General features: G+C 33.8%; 1 long non-coding RNA gene across 1 annotated transcript; it reads left to right on the plus strand.

Annotated features, from left to right (window-relative positions):
* Positions 1–4,128: 4,128 nt before the first annotated feature.
* Positions 4,129–5,826, plus strand: LOC112012141 (uncharacterized). Its single transcript, XR_002882936.2, has 2 exons — positions 4,129–4,452; positions 4,540–5,826. It is a non-coding gene; the product is annotated as an uncharacterized LOC112012141 (long non-coding RNA).
* The last annotated feature ends 3,297 nt before the right edge of the window (positions 5,827–9,123 follow it).

A 9,123-nucleotide genomic window follows, 5' to 3' on the forward strand; every position in this document is an offset into this window, starting at 1 on the left:
GCCCCAGCTCATTGCTTTGGTGTAAAGGAAATATATATTGTACAAAGATTATTCTTATTCAAGCCCTTGAAGCTTTTTTTCTAGGGTTTGCTCGACGCAGGGAAAAGAGCGAGATACGTTTGTTAGGGCAAATCTTTGATGGGCCTAGGATACGAGAAAGTATATGATGTTTCAGGAACTCCACATCAGCATCTAATTGGTGTTTCTAAGCCCAATAATAAAATGACACTTGTCTAAAAATAACATGTAAGCATACAACACCTTATACACCTGAAAAGACAAATATGCCCCTGAAAATTTTCAAACCCCGCCTGGACACCTTTTTCCCCTTCAGCAAAATCAAAAGTCTCTCTCTATCTCTGCGCTCTCTCACCGCACCACCATCTGCTCTCTCTTTCTTTCTTTCTCTCAACTCCACAGCCACTACTTAGCATCGCCGCCGGAGCTAAGCTACCAAACTTCACCAATTCTAATGAGACTGGCCTTTGTCTCTTTGGAAAACCCCAAAATCGTATCTCCTTCTCGTTGCTTCCGACCCCCGATGACGGAGGCTTTTTCCCCTCTTCCAACACCTAAAGTCGCAAGAAGGTTTTCTTGTTTCTCCTTTTATGTTTATTTTCTGTATTTGTCACATATTATTTGTATTTTTTTTCTTCTTCCCGAAATTACAAGGGTCAATCTTTTTATGATGATTGATTTGGCTTCATAATCTCACCTTAAAAGGGGTCTACTTTTTATAACCAAGACTCACTTGAAAGATAGACCCTTGTAATGTATGTTGTGGTGTGAGATTTGGGTGTTTTGTTTAGGAAAGAGATGGGTCTGATGGGGTTTGGTGTTATGGTGTAAGATACGGGTGTTTTTGTTTAGTGAAGAGACAGGTCTGATGTGGTTTGGTATTTTGGTTTAGTTTGTATCCCTATTTTATTATCAATGTTTATAAACTTACTTGGGATTGAGCTGCCTAGACTAATATTGATAGTTTCTTACAGGTAATGTGTATATATTGCTAGCAATGTACTTTGTAACTTGCACGTAGTCTATATTGCCTTATCAATAAATAAAGAGGAATTTGGTATACTAACACAGAAAGGTGTTGATCTATTGTACTCTTTATGGTTATCTATCAGACCTGAGCTCCTTTTGTATAGACCCTAGTTTTTTTTTTGGGTAAGTTGTAGACCCTTGTAATTGTTTTGGTGTTGTAATTTTTATAGATGCTATAGTTGTATTGATGTTTTACTGCTGCTAGGTGTGTTCTGAACTATTTTGAACAGCTTGATTTCTTGTTTTTGTCCAGCTGCTGCACCCTATTGCTTTTATCAATTTACATGAACTCATGCATGATTACTTGATTTAGCATTCTGATTCTTACTTTGTGCACATGCCTTGGTGATGATTCGATTGAAGCAACAGTCTGTCAATTATTTTTATGTTTATGTGTAACTTTGTACCACAATCATTAGAATGGATTCATTGAATGTTGGGAAATAATCAAATTAGATGTGCTCTTGCTAATTATGCATTTTGATAGGATCTTTTTTGTATATGCTATATCCTTTTTTTAAGGGGTGGTCTTTAGTTGCTTGTGAGCAGCATTGGAATGCATTAACAAATGAAGAGTAGCTTTCTTTTGTGGTTATTCTTAGAACATTTTTTTTTATATGAAGTCTTGAACTTTAATTTGGTTACTTTGTTTGAAATAAAAAATCTGAAATTTTCAAAGCAAAAATCTGTCAACTAGTAACTAGATTCAATATTGTCTATTGTTTGTGGGTGTGTGTTTTCCATTAAATTTTAATTTAATTTGCTTTAGTATTAAGAGTAAAGTGACCAACTAACCGACCTTGAATTGGTTTTGCAGATTGTCTAAGATTGCTTGTTTATAATGGCTGTCATAGAAAATAAATTTCAATAGCATATAGCAGTGCTGGAGCAGCTACGCATAAGCAATAGCCTAAGGACTATACTTGAAGACGTGCTGGACTTGGCAAATGAGATCAACCAAGTTTCATTTCGGTTAGGAGAGATGTAAATCAAGTAGCTCATGAGCTTGCTAAGTGGGCTTTGTTAACACTTAACAATTGGAATGGTTTTGTAAATTGTGGCCTTACTTGATTGTATGATATATGTGATCATGAAGGATGCTCTAGGTTGTACAATTTCAATTTCTTTTTTAATAAAGCTTGGTTTATTGTATAAAAAAAATATATATATATATATATATATAATGGGTGATTTGATCACACGTCCAAGATATTTTTCTGCAACTTTAAGAACAAAAAAAGAGAACACATAGACATTGATTTTTTAAAAAAAAAGTAGAAATGAATAGTTGTAATTCATTTGTTTCTTGGCTAGACGATGATGGGGCAATCATTCTCACTTGTGAACTCAAATATTGTAAGACTTGAGTAAAAGTGGAGCAGCTTGTAGCATTGTACAATTCTCCCTTGAAAAAAAAAAAAAAAAACCGCTTCATCACTAGTAAGAAAACTAAAAACAAAAACAAAAAAGGTCTAGCACTTGCCATTCACTTTATCATCAAAATAACAAAAAAGAAATATTCTAGCGCGAAAATATTGTCATTCACTATATCATCCCCTTAATTGGAACTTTTCATGAGTGCTATCATTCATCCCAATATAGCACTGAACAATATAGCAACTACAACAATCTAGCATTGTAATTCCGCCACAATATAAAAGAATAAAATGTACTAAGCAATCACTTAGATAGAAGCTACCCAAACATACACAAAATCTATCATGTTTGAGTAACTTCATAAGTTACAAAAATTTTCCAAAATGACAGCAATAATTAGTGTTTGGCTATGCAATCACTTATCCAAATTTTCAGCTATGCTATCTAAAAAACTTAGCAAGTCAAAAATACTATCTAAGATGTTCCTCCATTGTGCAAAAATGTCGAAAATACTGTCCAAAAAATTGTCCAAAAATGCTGTCCATTAGCTGTGCAGAATAATGTCCAAAATACTATCCAAAAGAGCTTTTCGTCCAGAATTTTATGCAAGGCCCTAAAAAAGAGAGAGAACAATATTAGGGGAAAAAAAAAAAGAGAAACCAACATTATTTGCATCACCAAGTTCTTTTGATAAAAAGTAAGACTTTGTTGCTTTTATACTTGAGCTAACCATTGTGCTAATTATATTCCCATGAGCAGTTAGCACATTCCTTCCCAATCTCAAGTTACATCTTTCTTCCAGAGTTGCAAATTCATGATTGTGTGTCATTAAAGTGTGAAACACTTCAAATATCTTTTTTTTACATCAAACGGATCCTAGCACAACAACACGTTCTTACATCTAAATTATGATACTTTATAACCTTGTCTGAACACACAAATTCTCATTGCCTAAATAACACCATTATACTCTCGTTTAACCACTTTTCAAATGCTAAATCCCCTTTTTAAAGCATACAATTTATAAGGGTTATATACTTCTTCAAACCTCACTTGCATTCCAATTTTAAATTCATCACATTCACCAAAGTTACATTTTCAAAAGTTTCCCTTTTATCATTGTCCCCAAATTGCAACAAAAGCATTTTTTGAAAAGTCCATGACTAGTCAAACCTAATTATGAAAAAAAAAATTAGATGCTAGGCAGCGGCTATTAAGGTTTGGAGTTGAGAGAGAGAAGATGGAGCCATGGAGATGCTAGTGTGCTGTGATGGTGTAGAGAGAAACGGAAGGAGAAAGATGAAAATTTTGATTTTGCAAAAAGGGGAAAATCAAGAGAGGGTGAGTGTTTGGAATTTTTTCCGGCGGTTATGCTAAGCAGTGGCTGTGGAGCCTTGGACTTGAGAGAAAGAAAGAGAGAGAGAGAAAGAGAGCAGATGGTGGTGCGGTGAGGGAGAGCAGAGAGGAGAAAGAGAGTTTTGATTTTGCTGGAGGGGAATAGGGTGTTTAGGCGGGGGTCTGAAATTTTTCAGGGGCATATTTGTATTTTCAGGTGTATAAGGTAGGGTGTGATGACATGTTATTTTTAAACAGGTGTTGCTTTCTTATTAGGTATAAACACCAACTAGATGCTGAGGTGGAGTTCTTGAAACATCATATACTTTCTCGTTTAGTGGATATCGTCACAAAACACATCTACTGGAATTGAGATCCAATGCAATACCTAGGGTATTACATGGTGTGCAATAGTTTTAATCTCAACCCTTACTTTAATCTAATGCACATAAATATGACACGTCATATAGACACGCCATCGATCTGTGTGAAACAACTTTCTCCCATTTCTTTACTTTTTTTCTATACCCTCTTCAGCTTCCCCAAATTTAGAAAAAGCTCTCCCTTTCTCTCTTCCATCAAATCTTTCTCTAGGACTCCATGGCTGAATCTCCATGAACTCCATTGCTCAATCTCCATGGCTACAGCTAGTAGCCACCATGTTTTGCTCCACCAATTCCGGCGATAGTTTTGGTAAAGTTCCTCTGTTTCTCTTTGATTTTTCATTCTCTAGGATATTCATGTCTCTCTCTCATCTTCATTTCTCTCTCTATTTTCTAGTTCTCTCAAGCCCAGCCAAGACTGATCTCCTTGCACCCACACCATCGTTGCTGGAGGTGTCTATCACTGGTGTCGCTCTAACAACCTCTACACCCTGATCGTGCTCCAAGTTTCGAACAGTGTTTCAGCCACACCTTTATTCTAAAGCCAACCCCCAATATATACGTATAAACGTGATTATATCTGGAGATTTTGATATCAGTTATTTTCTCCCTCCTTTTTTGATTTCATTGTCAAAGATTTGCCCTTCTTTAATTAATTTTATTTTTCGGTCCTTGCTAAAAAATAATTTTTTGTGTAATGTTTTGATTTCTTGTTTTTTTCCATTGGTGCTCCCTGTTGTTTTTGTCCAGCACAGAAGCTTTAAACAATTAAGCATGCTGTCAATTTAATTGGCTTATCTTGAAATAAAATTCATGCCAAAAAATTTTCACCTGCATTTGCCACAAAAACCTTGGGCCTTTTTTCAGATTCTTTCAGTGACAACCTTTATTGGAACGTAATTTTGCTTTGATGCATTTTTTTAGTCTTTGCTTCTCCTTAATGCATTTGTTATTGTCTGATTGCCCCCATTAAAATTGGGTTGTGCACCTACCATATTATGTCATTGATTACAAAGGAATTAAATGTATCTCATCAACATTTAGACCATATGATATGCTTTGTATTTCACTTTTAATGTTGGTCCCTTAGCTGAGTTTTTAAGATGGAAGTTCCCAAGCTAAACCCTCAACAAACTTACATATTTAGTAGTAAATAGTGATAGTGATCTTATGGCTTCACTTGTGCCTGCTGTTAATTGGAAATTTTGATTTATGTTTATCATTGAAATCACGCTTTGTTCTTTTGTCAAGTTGAATGGCATGATTAAAGGAATGCTATTCTTCGTTTGATCACCAAGAGCGAGAAATGGCATTTGCTGGAAGGATTAGTGCTAAGTTTAGATTGTTTTATGCTGGAGGGATTATACATGTTCTCACACTTAAGAAGTATTGTACAAATATATGTATATATATATATATATATATATATTTTGGATACATAAACTTCAGCCACTTGTATAATTCAAAAATTGTATTAAATGGAAGTATATTGCTTGGGTATAATCTTATGCATTACACTTGGGCTTCAACTTGCATCCTTAAAGAATTTGTGAATGCAAATTTTAGGTTCTTTTTGAGTGAAATAAATCATTGCCCATGACTGTATTTAATTAGGGCTCTCGTTCTAATAGTCTTGTAATCAAAGTATACATTTCAATAAAGTTTTGTTCATTATTGGATCAAACTCTTGCATCAATTCATGACCGTATAGGCAACATCAAAATTGTTCAATTTGAAGCATTACAAGAAATTAGAAATAAAAAGGCACACAATCAATTACATTTTATTACACTCTCAAACCAATATCAGAAAAAAAAATAACTAAATTTTATAACAATTTTCTTGGTTTGTACTCTAAATCCTTGTAAAAGTTTTTGTAAATGAACGATGAAACTACCTAGTGTCAAAATAGAAAATACATTCAATGTTTCACTGATACTGAAAATAATTAGCCTATTGACAACAAGATATGGCTTCAATACATCATGGAATGCTTGTAACAGGTTCTATGTTATGACTGGGTTTAATTTCTAACTGAATGGATAGTTATTTGGTCGTATTAGAGATGACCGGTCTCTTAAATAAGAGAATAGAGAGGGAAATTGGGATAATAATTATCTGCTGCTTTATTAATTGCATTCTACATTAAATACAAGTCCTAGGAATTCAAATAACAAACAGATAACAATAGATACTCCTATGAATATTCAAAATACTAATAGATAATCCTAAAGGGACTCAACTTCTTGGAAACTCATATACATTCCAAATCAGATATAACTTTATCTAAATAACAATAATTCAAATACGAATGCAACAACAACTTCATAGTAATCCAAGTATGAATTTCAAATGCAATAGCTATCCACCCATGGCAATAGCTATTCACAATGCCGAGTCTTCCATGTAATCTTCTCTCTTTCAGCAGTGCACTCCTTTCTTCAGACATAACATTCTACTTTGAAAAAATTTAGATACAAGTTACAACCAAAGGCCATCTTTGATAGAGCTACTATTTACCTGGCAGAGTACCAACACTTCATATTCTTAGCAATTTTTATGTCAAGCTTTTCTTTATGTAGCACTGTCATGTAATGTGTCTTAGCTGCTATGCTATTTTCTGAATTGGCTCTCTGTTTTGTCTGATAGTCTTATAGGATTCAGACCAGGTTTTTTTTTTTTTTTTTTTTAATAGTTATTAATCCAAATAAGCTTTGGCCACAATAAATGGGGGAAAAATGCATAAAACAAACCCTTTTTCATAAGCTCAATTGTGCCTAAGTCTAAATGCAATTTCTACTTTATTATATAGATCAGTACCATGTTTGTATAACTTAGAAATGCCCAATTAGAATTAGAGTTCATAAATCTGTAACATATCTGTATAACATTGAAATGCCCAAGAATTAAAGTTCATCTAGAAATATTTGAAGATTTATTAAAAGAAAAAACACATCACCAAATTTTCAAATATTCTTTTGAACCAAAAACCCAGAATATTTGAGGGAGGCCTTAACATATAAAAATCTAAATTGACTACTTAAAATTTGGGCTAAACTTGTTTAGTAAGATTGGCAACAATTCAAGCAAGCAAAAATTTTCCCCTCAAGTTAGCCTATTGATGAGAATGCAAAATGTCATATTTTTCTCCCTTAATGTTTAGTCTTTTATATTTACTTGGTGTTTAAATGTACTCATTATTCTTATATTTTGATTTAGGATGCAAATGGAGGCATTAAGAAACGTAGTTAATTGGGTGATTCTGGACAGCTTTGACATTGCTTCATAATCTGGGAATAACTCTCTCATACAAGTTCCGATTGAGATGATTCAAGATGCTGTGGAATGCCAAGACAAAGCTCTACAACTTTTATGTTTTGAGTTTTGAGAGATACGGGACTCATCAAGGTCGAAATTGGGATTGAATTTGTTGCACCTACACTGCTGACGTTCTGGAATGTTCCTCTGCTTGAAATTCTAATATGCAGATCTGATCTAGTTTATTTTTGGAAGCTTCCAGATCTGATGCACGAAAATTCCAGCTAAAAAACACCACTTTCCTAGTTATATTAGGACTTTGTTTTATTTTTAATATTTTTCCTTAATTAGTTAGATTTGGATGTTATTATTTAGAATATTTTTAGGAGATTTTGTAGGCTTGGGAAAGGGGGAATTAACGTGTAAAAGGGGGAGGAGAAATCAGATTGGACACACACACACGCCTCTCTCTCCCCTCTTCTCTAATTTTCTCCTTTGAGTTTTCTATCGTGGCCTTGCATGGCTAAAACTTTTATACTTGGTCGAAGGAATTGAAGCCTCGGAATCAATAAAATTGTGAGATCTAATTTGTTTTATTGTTCAATTTATGCTTTGAATATCAGATGTTCTTCTATGCCTATTTTCATGATTGTCTCGTTTAATTACTAGGAGGCCTACTAGTTTATTATTCATTACAATCTACTGCTAGGTTAGATATCAAATCTGTAATTGTTTGATCTCTCTAATTTGTGAAGCAACCATGATTTAATGATTTGCTGCATCAGAAATTATTAGATCTTAGGAAGAATGCTTGACTAAATTAAATGCAACCGCTTGTGTTTGTGTTGTTTAGCTTCATAGATCTCTCTAGTTCTTAAGGCTGCTGCTAGATTAAACCTTTAGCGCTTGTCTTGAGTTGTTTAGTAGTTAGGGTTAATTACATCGCTTGTTTTCTAATTAACTGCGACTAAGGAGAGATAGAAAAATAGTTCCAACAGTGAATATTCAAAGTGTGAATTGATAAATACTTGCATTGATGATCAGTTGTAAAATTCTGATGGTGGATGTTGACTTAGACCAAGGTTTGTTCTCTTGATTGATTTCAATACTTTAATTTGAATTGTTCCTTAGTTTTTTTTCTTAAAATTGTTTTCATTATACTAAACACCCCCCCTCCAAAAAAATCCTTATTCACGTAGCATAAAATTAGGCCAAATACTCTCCGTGGGAACGATCCTTGCTCGCACTACTACATATATTTTTAGGAGTATAAGTTTTATTTTTGGTTGCCTGTGACAGCATACCAAATTTTGGCGCCGTTGCCGGGGAGTGATTCTAGTTGTTTTTTTTTTTTTTTGGGTGCTTCTTGTGAACTAATCGTTCTTGAAATTTTCAAAAAAAAAAAAAATGTTAGTTTTTTTTATAGTTACGGTTTTGGCAGAATTCTGATTGCGGTAGAACTAGGACTTGATAGTATAGTTTTTTAAAGGTAAAGATGTTTTGAACAAGACTAGTTAATCCTTTTGATTACTAACCCCACCCTCTCGAGGCCAGATTCCATGTTTTCTAGGGTTTTTAGGCATTTTTTGTGTTTTAGCGTAGAATTTTGATTTATTTTCATTACTCTAGATTTTTCCTAATTTGTTTTTTATGGTTTATTAGAGTTTCTTTGATTGTTTATGAAAAAAGTTCAAGAATCCTTTGCATGGTTTGTTGGTTTCTC

The sequence above is a fragment of the Quercus suber genome, unplaced genomic scaffold, assembly GCF_002906115.3.
Source record: "Quercus suber isolate HL8 unplaced genomic scaffold, Cork oak 2.0 scaffold_657, whole genome shotgun sequence".
Taxonomy (NCBI): Eukaryota; Viridiplantae; Streptophyta; class Magnoliopsida; order Fagales; family Fagaceae; genus Quercus; species Quercus suber.